General features: G+C 42.6%; 1 pseudogene; it reads right to left on the bottom strand.

The window, feature by feature from the left end:
- Window positions 1-4,927: 4,927 nt before the first annotated feature.
- Window positions 4,928-5,425, bottom strand: LOC102426496 (annotated as a pseudogene).
- Between the last annotated feature and the right edge of the window lie 5,593 nt (window positions 5,426-11,018).

Below are 11,018 nucleotides of genomic sequence, written 5' to 3'. Positions count from 1 at the left end.
AATGGGGAAAAATGGGAGACATATGTACTACTATTTGTAATACCTTAAACAACAAAAAATTTTAAAAAACAAGGTATAGCCTTCCCCTCTTCTCCTCCTTCCCTCTTTTTCTTTAGCTTTCTTTCCCTTCCCTTCCTGAACAACCCAATCTTAAACTGTTTGGAAAAGGCAGAGTAAAGTCGACATTTGTTCTGGCAGTGCAGTGAGGACAAGATGTGCCGGTAGAAGGGGAACTGAGGTGGCCCACAACAAGAGGTCAGAGCCCTCTGAGGGCTGAAGGGATACCAGCCCATGGAGGCAACCTGACATGGGGGAGGAGAAAGTCCATGGGGCAGGAGAAAGTCCATGGGGGGAGGAAGCTCTCCAATGAGTGTTAGAGCCAGAGCACAGTGAGGAATGGGGTAGGACATGCCAGAGCTCACACAAGGTAAGGAGGGGTCCATGTGGAGGGAATGCCCAGCATAGTGCTGGAGAGGGTTGAGGGGGGCATTCATGTAGGGGAAAGCATATAAACAGAGCTGAGAACTTGGCCTCACACACAGGGGTTGATCAAAAATCTATTTATATAAAAACCCTGGGTGTAATGACCATCACAACTGAGGTTCGACCAACTGGAAGTCAGTCCTGCAGTCAGCGCTGGTTTGCTGTGGTGACCTTCACAGCCACTGCCACATGCTGTGGTATAAAACACAGTGTGCAAGTGATCAGAAGTGCAGGAACCACCTCCATGCCACCCCCTGACTTCCATCAGTCCCCGCAGCCTGAGGCGCCCTCCCTGAGTTGTTTCCAGCAAGGGCGAGGTTTGAGGGAGGAACCTGCCCTCTGAGCATGGAGGCATATTTTTATAAAGTTTTAATACATTATATTAGAGGTCATGGTGGTACTGTTTTACCCACAGCGTCTACAGGAATTGCTGCAAATTTACTTCTCGGTAGAAGAACCGTTCAATCCCAACATAAATTACCAATTCCATCAAATGAAATTTCAATTTCTAGACTCAATATAGACAGTAAAGTTGCTCAAACTATTAAAAAGGCCCAACTTCTCATTATTGATGAATGCACCATGGCATCCAGTCATGCTATAAAGGCCATAGACAGATTAGTAAGAGAAATTATGAATTTGAATGTTGTATTTGGTGGGAAAGTTCTCCTTCTTGGAGAGGATTTTCGACAATGTCTCAGTATTGTACCGCATGCTATGCCATAGTACAAACGAATTTAAAGTACTATAATGTTTGGGGATGTTTCAGAAAGTTGTCTCTTACAACAAATATGACATCAGAGGATTCTGCTTATAGTGAATGGATAGTAAAACTTGGAGATGGCAAACTTGATAGCAGTTTTCATTGAGGAATGGATATTATTGAAATCCCCTGTGAAATGATTTGTAATGAATCTATTATTGAAGCTACCTTTGGAAGTAGTATATCTATAGATAATATTAAAAATATATCTAAACATGCAATTCTTTATCCAAAAAATGAGCACGTTCAAAAATTAAATGAAGAAATTTTGGATATACTTAATGGAGATTTCACACATATTTGAGTGATGATTCCATTGATTCAACAGATGATGCTGAAAAGGAAAATTTTGCCATCGAACTTCTTAATAGTATTACTCCTTCGGGAATGCTGTGTCATAAATTAAAATTGAAAGTGGGTGCAATCATCATGCTATTGAGAAATCTAAATAGTAAATGTGGTCTTTGTAATGGTACCAAATTTATTATCAAAAGATTACGACCTGAGATTATCGAAGCTGAAATATTAACAGGATCTGCAGAGGAAGAGGTTGTTCTGATTCCAAGAATTGATTTGTCCCCATCTGACACTGGCCTCCCACTTAAATTGATTCGATGACAGTTTCCCATGATGCCAGAATTTGTGATGACTATTGATAAATCACAAGGACAAACTCTAGACAGAGTAGGCATGTTCCTACCTGAACCCGTTTTTGCACATAGTCAGTTACATGTTGCTTTCTCTCGGGTTCAAAGAGCATGTGACGTTAAAGTCAAAGTTCTAAATACTTCATCACAAGGGAAATTAGTCAAGCACTCTGAAAGTGTTTTCACTCTTAATGTGGTGTACAGAGAGATATTAGAATAACTTTAATCACTGTATCAGTCATTGTTTGCATCACTGTTGTTTTTATATCATGTTTTTGTTGTTTTTATATCATGCCTCCGTTGTTGTTATATCATTTTGTTACTGTTTATTAATAAGTTTATATATTATTTTCATATACATTTTACAAATGTCCTTTCATCTCTTACACTTCTATTACAGAGAAAGGGCAAATAGCAATATTAAAATATTTCCTCAAATTAATTCCCTTTTAATGTGCAAGAATTTTGTGCATCAGTCCACTAGTATAAAGATATTAAGGATCAAGAGCCAGGATTCTCACTTTCAGAGAAGAAAGTTACAAATACTGAAGGGTGTGTGGACCTGAAATGAAATCACTAGCTGGTGATTTCAGTGTAGCCTGAGGAAGTAGCCATGGTGGACAAGTGAAGTCTCTGATGAAATTTACCAAGAACATCACACTGATCCAACAAAGTATGAGTGACAGCTGGTAAAGTACTCAAAACACCTCCTCTTAAAAAGTAAGGGCCCATAACTAGAGCTGGGGTGCTGCCACTTGAGAGTTGCCTGAGAGGACCCCTAACGGCCACATCATCCTCCAGGTCCCCTTGAGTCTTCATAGAACAGTAAGTCTTGTTCCTGCTTTCCTTTTTTTCAAAACCATTTCCTTTGTTTCCACCATAAATACATCATGTGTGGTGTGGCAGAAGTACAAGGGAACTATTGGAAAAGTTGTATTGGGCACTTTAATTTTGCAGTGAGTTTCTATAAAGAAATTTTGGTCAAGACATAGCTCTGAAGAGCTTGGCTGTTAGTACAGCCTAGAACTCTTTGCTAAGATCCTCCCCACTTTTCTCTATCAGGTCTCTCAACAGATTCTTAGGTCTCTGCATTGTTTCCAGAGTGTCTCCTCCCTGCCATTGGTGGGAAGCAGGCTCTGCCCTGGTGGGGGAAGGGGGCACAATAACTTTCTCTTGCCCACGTGAGTTAGTTGCCACAAAATTTTGTCCCTAACCAATCATTTCCTGCTGGAAGCCGATCCACCCTGGCTGCTTGAGGCAGTCTGTGCAGGGATGTTTCTAGGGACCTTGATATGGAGATGAGAAATGCCCTAGCCTTTGGAATGGAATGGATGGGATTAAGATCAAATAGGATAAATGCAGATGTAAGAGGACAATAGGGGAAGGAACCTGGCTAGGAGAAGAAAGGTTGTTTCCCCAGGTGAGGATTTTTATCAGTAAACCCTTTAACTGAGTGTCAGAGGGGTGGTTGGTCGCTTTGATCTTTGCTTGGAGTGACCTCCTTCAGTTACTTCCTTGTAGCTTAGTGGAACAATAGAGTAACCTTTGAATGGAGTTGGGAAGCCCCCTGGCCTTTTGTATAGAATGGATAGGATTGGGACCAAATAGTATATATACAGATGTTAGATGACAATAAAGAAAGGTACCTGGCTAAGAGGAACCTGGCTATGATGATCACCTGAACACTGCCTTCGTGTCATTCCTTTTCCGCCGACTCCGTCCACACCTTGGGGAACCCCTGGACCCACTGGGGCTGGACCCCAGCAATTTCCTACACTTTCAAGAGATTAGGAAACAGGACCCCACTTAGTTGAAGGTACCATGTACCAGTACAGATACCAGTAGGCCTTCAGGCTTCATCTTTAAACATGTCTTTATACCAATTTCCCACCAGTAGCATCCTTCAGATGGCTTTGCAAGATGAGCAGCAAATGGGAAGAGCAACTTCTGTCAACCTCTGTTTTGTGATAACGACTACACACTCTGCTTGATTGACAGCCTAGATTTAGTCTTCAGCCAACTGCACTGAATACTGCCCTTCAGGAAAAGGACCCCAGAGAGTAACAGGAAGAGTTCAAAGTGCAGGTGCAAAAGGAGCCCATATGTGATCCTACCTGGAGTGAATGGGAGGAACAAAGAGGCCTGGCATAGGTTCCTGGTGGTGCTCAAGGCAGCAGCACCCAAATTCTGTCTTCACTGACATCAGATTTTTTTTTTGTCAATTTGTAGTGCAAAGTGATTAATTTAACATTCATTGTATGTACATACAACAAAAACTCCTTATTTTGTTTTTGTTTTTCAGGTAAAACTGTGCTCTCCTTTTAGTTCATGTTTCCTTCTTGGTCGCTACTTTGGTAACAAGTAGGTCCCCACCTCTCAAGAATATTGCATCTGAACAGCCAGTGTGAACACAGGCCCCAACCAGGGCTTCTGGAATAACAAGAACAGCAAAACCAGCTTCTTCTTTTTAGAAAGCGTCTGTGGGTCGGAGGGTCCAAAGCTCCACTCTCTAGAAAGAAAACCTGGGCCTCAATGTAAAAATGGAAACCAAATTGTATCAGAAATGAAGCATAGTACCTCATATACTCAAGGTCAAGATGGTTTTTGAGAAATAAGTATCTGATTATCTGGCCTCTTGTATTAGGAATGGCCCCATTCCAGCATTTTTAAAGGAAGATGTTTTTATTTCTATTTCATTTACCAAACGGGTATAAAATCTACTAAAAGGGAGATAATGAATCAGAACAAATCAGCTCACTCACAAGAGACACTCCTAGATAATGATTTCTAATTGCTGAGAGTATTCAGCACGTTATTTCAAAGTGGCAAACTTACAGGTAATCTCAGAGGAGAATTCGAAAACAGCAGCCACAGTCACTGGTAATTATGTGAGATACACAGACATATAACCCCATGTCTTTCAGTGTATATGTCAAGGAGAAAAATCCCCTGATCATCAGAATAAGTTATTTTGTACATTACAGTGCACAGAACAGTAGAGGGAAAGACTTTCTTGGAGAGTGACTGAAAGGCATTTGCAAAAGGTTCATATCACTCTGAGTGGAAGGCCTGGAGCCAGTGCTGCAGCATGGCCTTCATTAGCTTGACTCCTTCTCTTCTTTGGTTGCAGTGGCCTCAGCGGGAGCTGCCTTTTCGAAACGTTCTGCTGGCTTCTTCTCTTCCTCCTCCTCCTCCTCCTCATCTTGGGGATAGAGGTCTGAGTACTTCTGCATGCATTCCTGCCTGGCCTGGAACTGGTCTACACAGTCTGATCCCTTGAGATCCTCTGTGCTATAGTGGAAGCAGGAAAAGGCTGATTTAAATTGTTCCCCACAGGGGCCACTAGCCATTCCCCCAAGGCACGGGCAGTTCCAGTTAATGTCTCCATTGGGCAGGATCAATCCATGCTACTTGTATGGATCGTCAGCCACCAGCTCTGCATTGCTTGGAGTTTCATGGACTTCTTTAGTCACAAATATAATTCTATCCTTCCCTTCCTGCCGGCAGTAGGCCATGGCTGCAACCCAGCGCTCAGACCTCGTGGTGGTAGCGGCAGCAGCGGCAGCAGGAGCTGCAGCTTCACCCCGTGACCTCTTCTCTGGTAGGGCGGGATGCTCTGAGGCCCACGTGAACCCATCCCATCCAGGCCTGCCCGCTGCACACCTCAAAAACTCCTTATTTTGCCCTAGCCGGCTTGGCTCAGTGGATAGAGCGTCAGCCTGTGGACTGAAGGGTCCCAGGTTCGATTCCGGCCAAGGGCACATGCCTGGGTTGCGGGCTCGATCAATGATTCTCTCTCATCATTGATGTTTCTATCTCTCTCTCCTTCTTCCTTCCTCTCTGAAATCAATAAAGAAATATATTTTAAAAAAAAAAAAAAAAAAAAAAAAAAAAAAACTCCTTATTTTGAAATATTGGATGAAAAAATGCAATTGGATTTTAAATCCATTACAATTGTAAACAAAGGAAAGAAAGAGCCCTAAACTTTTAAAATACAATGTAAAAGAATGAGAATGCCCTGGCCTGTGTTGTTCATTGGTTGTATGTCATCCTATGCATTGGCAAGCTGCTGGTTCAATTCCAGGTCGGGGCACATGCTCAGGTTGCCGGCTGGATCCACATTAGGGGACATGCAGGAGGCAGACAACCAATGTTTCTCTCTCACATGGATGCTTCTTTTTCTCTCTGGTTGTATCTAAAAATCAATAAAAAATCTTTTTTAAAAAATAAAAGAATTGGAATGAAAAAGGTTTTAAAATTTGTATAATCTACTTGTGAACTAAAATATCTCACCAATGGTTACTACGAAGAAATTGAAGACATAATTAATCATTATGATTGAACATTGATAATTATCTGTAGTTATTTCAAATATACAATCAGCAGTCAAAAACCTATATTTGTTCAAAATAATTAATATTTTTCAAAACGTGTTAATATGGTTAACACATTTGAAATAAGCCATACTACTCTCAAGAGAGCACATATCTTGGTAGCTATCCTGCAATCCAACTCTCACTTTGCTTACTCCTACCTCCATGTAATCTTCCTTACTTCCCGTTCTTAGTTTCAAATGCATAAGAGAAGCTGAAAAACTGTTATTCTAGGGAGTATTTTAGATCTTTTTCCATGGCGTGCTTCATCAGTTTGGCTCAGATAAACTCATATAAAAACATTTTTAAAGCTATATTTAATGAAGCAAACTAAAAAATTTTAGATTTTTAGGAATATTCTTTCTAAATTTATATTTAACATATTTCTTTTTTAAAATATGTCTTTGATTTTTTAGAGAGAGAGGAAGGGACAAAGAGAGAGATGGAAACATCTGAGAGAAACATTGATTGGCTGCCTCCTGCACGTCCCTACTGGGGATCAAGCCTGAAACCCAGGCAGGAATCAAACTAGCAACCTTTCAATGCATGGGATGATGCCCAACCAACTGAGCCACACCAGCTGGGCACATCTACACTAATAAAAGAGAAACATGCAAATTGACCATCCCTCTGCTATGCCCACCAGCCAATCAGAGTGAGTATGCAAATTAACCCAACAAAGATGGCAGTTAATTTGCATAGACTAGCACGGAGCGAAGACTGAAGACAGCGTAGAAGGAAGTCAAACACTGCAGAAGGGAGTGAAGTGGCAGAGAAGGGAGGAAGCTGAGGCAGCGGACATGGGAGTGGAGCCCTGGCGGGCTTCGCTCCCTTCTCTGCTTCACTCTGGATGCAGGAAGCCCTATTCTTGCAGGAATAGGCCTGAGGAAGCCCTATTCTTGCAGGAATCTTCCTGCAATGGGCCTCTAGTATATATATATAATTCAATTTTATTATTCTTATAATTAAATAATATAGAGAAAATAATTTTCCCATGAAGCCCATATAGCCTAATCCCATTCTAGTTTACTACAGTGTGCTCAACAAATAACATCATTTTCTCTATGTGCCATAATATCAAAAAGGTTGAAAAGTGCTGCCTAGTCCATGGAGAAGTAATATATGCTCCATCTCTGTAGTGCTTCCATGGTCCTTAAGACCTTGCACAATTATATACCACACTAGAGGCCGGATGCATGAAATTCATTCACAGGCGGTGCAGGCTGGGCTGGTCCCATCAGCCCAGCCTGCACCCGTTCGGTTGTGATGGTCGCTTAGGCTTTTGTATAAATAGATGCTTCTACCAGCTCAGGATCCATTCCCCCACATATTACCTCCACTCCACCTAAAGAGAATATGGCCTTTGGAATGCCTTCCCCTCCCTTCTTTGGGCCAGCCTTCCTAGAGACTCCCTCCGCAGCAAGATCTCTGAGCCCTGGGCTCTGGGTAACAAACTTCACAGCCATGGCCACCAAATTCTAAGTTTTAGTGGTTGATGAGGTATGTTACAGCCCCTTCCCCACTACTACTACTAATTTCCAAGTTCTAGAATGAGACATTAGAAGCCTGCCTTGGCCAGGCGAAGAAGGTAGTGGGGCGGGAGATGATAGAAGCCACCTGTTTATTTTTGTTGGTCCAAGGCAGAGGAACACCTTAGCTCTTGATCCCTCTAGAAAGCAAGGTCCTGCCACTGGGTCACATTATGTACAGACAATGCACATTTTGGCATGAGTCATCAGTATGTAGAAGGTATCTAGAGCCATGAGTACCCTATAAATTCCTGAAAATCAAAGTCACAAAACTTGTAGAAAAAGGAGCATGAATCTTACTTTGCCCCTCACCTTATTCCCATAGATAAGACATGCCCCTTACCTGTCCAAGAGTGAAATTCCTAAATTCCTTCCTTTCTCTGCCCCTTCATTAAATCTCAGAGTTCTCCTTTTTTCTCTCTCCTCATTACAGTGTTTTCCTCCTTTTCCAATGAGTCATCAGCACAAACCCTTGAGATCACCCTGCCTCGGTCACCTGAGGAGGCAGCAAATCTCTACAATTTATCATGGCAGCCTCATCTCACTCTACCTCTGCTTCCAAGTGGTTATAGGTATGCATTCTTATGAGTTTCTGATTCTCTGTTATGTAAGGGAAGGGAAAGGGAAAGGAAAAGGGAGGGGAGATGGAAGAAAAGTTTGACAAAAACACACATGCTATGAGATCCTGGAAAAGTAAAGAAGACAACTTTATTCCACTTACTAAGTACCAGGCAGTGTACTAAGCATTTGCATCCCTATCTCCTGGTCAAGGCCTGTTGATGTGTGTGTGTGTGTGTGTGTGTGTGTGTGTGTGTGTGTGTATACATCTGAGTGCATGTGATGTGGTGGGATAAAAATAGAGAGAATGAAAGTGCCCATATGGTAATAAAGAAGCATAAGTTCTTAGAGCCTCAAGACAATGTAGAATAAGATTGACAAAAATTAGCTTGTTTGCCCCATTTTCTCATGCCACATTCATGGCAAACATTATTAATGATTTCCAAATGTCTTTTCCACTGAATTGCTTCAGATTCTTTCTCAACACAGATATCCTACTATCCATCCAGAGCTATCAGAGTTTCTGTGTGATCTCCCCCTCCTATGGACAAGGACAGAACCTGACCTGAAGGAGTTAGCATGTCTATTCCCCCTTCTCTGCAATTACATTCCTCAGGTCCCTCCCCACAGGGTGAGTTAAGAGAGGAGGCTAGGGCCCAAATTTTAAGAGGCACTCTCTTTCAGGATCTTGTTGACCCTGGACATGTGCCCCAAAAGTAAGTGCCTAGTCAACATTTATGCCCCAAGTCTTTTGCTTGCCTCAGCATAGCCAGGCCTAGATTTCCTATGTCCAACACCTCCAGCTTCCTGCTAGCTCTGAGTGTATGTTCAGGTCAGAAAAGGGACTCCCTAAGATTCAACAACTATTCCCTTTCAGACCTTCTCCCCAGTTGGTTAAGATGGAAATAGCCAAACATGTGTGTAGTCAACACCATTTCATCTGCCCAAATCCTGCCCCCAGCCCACCCTGATTCTATCTCTGTTCTCTTTTCAGGAGCATTCCAAGTCCAGGGGCCCCATGACCCCTTGGTGGCCATGCTGGGTGGTGAAGCAGAGCTGCCCTGCTTCCTCTCACCTCCTCAAAGAATTAAAAATATGAAAATAACCTGGACCAGATCCCTACCCTCCCGAGTGGTGCACCTCTATGAGGATGGGAGGGACAAGCCTGAGGAAGCTATGGCGGAGTATTTAGGGAGGACAGAGCTTGTGAAAAATGTTATGCATAAGGGGATAGTAGTCCTGAAAATCCTCAATGTCCAACCCTCTGACAATGGGCAGTATCGCTGTGTGATCCAACATGGCTCCTTCTACAGTGATACAATGATTGAGCTGAAAGTGGCAGGTAATGGCCCACATTTATTGCTCTGACACCCCACAGGGGTGAGTTTATTCTGGGATGGGCTCCTTCTTCTGATCCAATTTTCCTGGGAAATATAAAGAAGTCATATGATAAAGGGAGATGGCAACTACTTCTAATCACCCCCATTATTCCATATATCAATGCTTGGATCTAAATAAAAGATAATAGAGATGCATAGTGGAAGTCAAGAAATAGGGGCCATTTGTTTTGGATTGTGTTGTACTTCTCTCTCACCCAGGAGTCTAAGTCCCATCCTTTGTTGCAAAAACTTCCTCAGAGCCTCAGTTCCCTGTTCTGCACACTGAGGTCTAGTCAGCAGCACAAACTCTTCATAAGAAGGAGAGGGCCGAAACCGGTTTGGCTCAGGGGATAGAGTGTCGGCCTGCGGACTGAAAGGTCCCAGGTCCGATTCCAGTCAAGGGCATGTACCTGGGTTGCAGGCACATCCCCAGTAGGAGATGTGCAGGAGGCGGCTGATCGATGTTTCTCTCCCATCGATGTTTCCAACTCTCTATCTCTCTCCCTTCCTCTCTGTAAAAAATCAATAAAATATATTTTAAAAATAAAAATAAAAATAAATAAATAAATAAATAAAAGAAGGAGAGGGATAAATGTACTGAAAAATGAGCTTAGGACCTGACTGCTCTCTGTTCTTCTTCCCAGCTCTCGGATCACATCCTCAGTTCCATGTGGCAGTCACTAGGTCCGGCCAACTCCGATTAGAGTGCACATCAGAGGGCTGTTTCCCTCAGCCAAAGGTCCAGTGGATGGACTCTGAGGGAAGAGAAATCCCAGCTGAGTCTGAGACTCATACCCAGGACAAATGTGGCTTGTTCCATGTAACAACATCACTGTTACTCAGAGAAACTTCTCAGAAGAATCTGACATGTTCTGTCTGGAACCCAGTTCTGAATCAGAAAAAGGAAGAACACTTCTCCATAACAGGTCAGCTTTCTCTCTCCCCTCACTGTGCTCACATCCATGGTGGTGTCAACTCTAAGCACATAAGCTTGGTTCTGCTCTCTTCATCACATCCACACCAATCTTGCTGCCAGGAGCCAACTTCCCTCCTCTTTTTTCTACCTTCTCCCATCCTTTCCTGGCTAATTTTCCAGTCTTCACCTATTTAACCTCTCCATGGAACAGGACCTTCTTATCTTAGTCCATTCAGGCTGGTATAACAAAATGCTTATAAAAATGGCTTATAAACAACAAAAATTTATTTCTCACAGTTCTGGAGGCTGCAAATTCATGATGAATGTATACACATAGTCAGGTTCTGGTAAAAGCCCTCTTTTGAGTTGC

The sequence above is a fragment of the Myotis lucifugus genome, unplaced genomic scaffold (assembly GCF_000147115.1).
Source record: "Myotis lucifugus unplaced genomic scaffold, Myoluc2.0 scaffold_3780, whole genome shotgun sequence".
In the NCBI taxonomy this organism is placed as follows: domain Eukaryota; kingdom Metazoa; phylum Chordata; class Mammalia; order Chiroptera; family Vespertilionidae; genus Myotis; species Myotis lucifugus.
The sequence above is the reverse complement of the archived record's forward strand: the minus strand, read 5'-3'. Positions and strand labels throughout refer to the sequence as shown.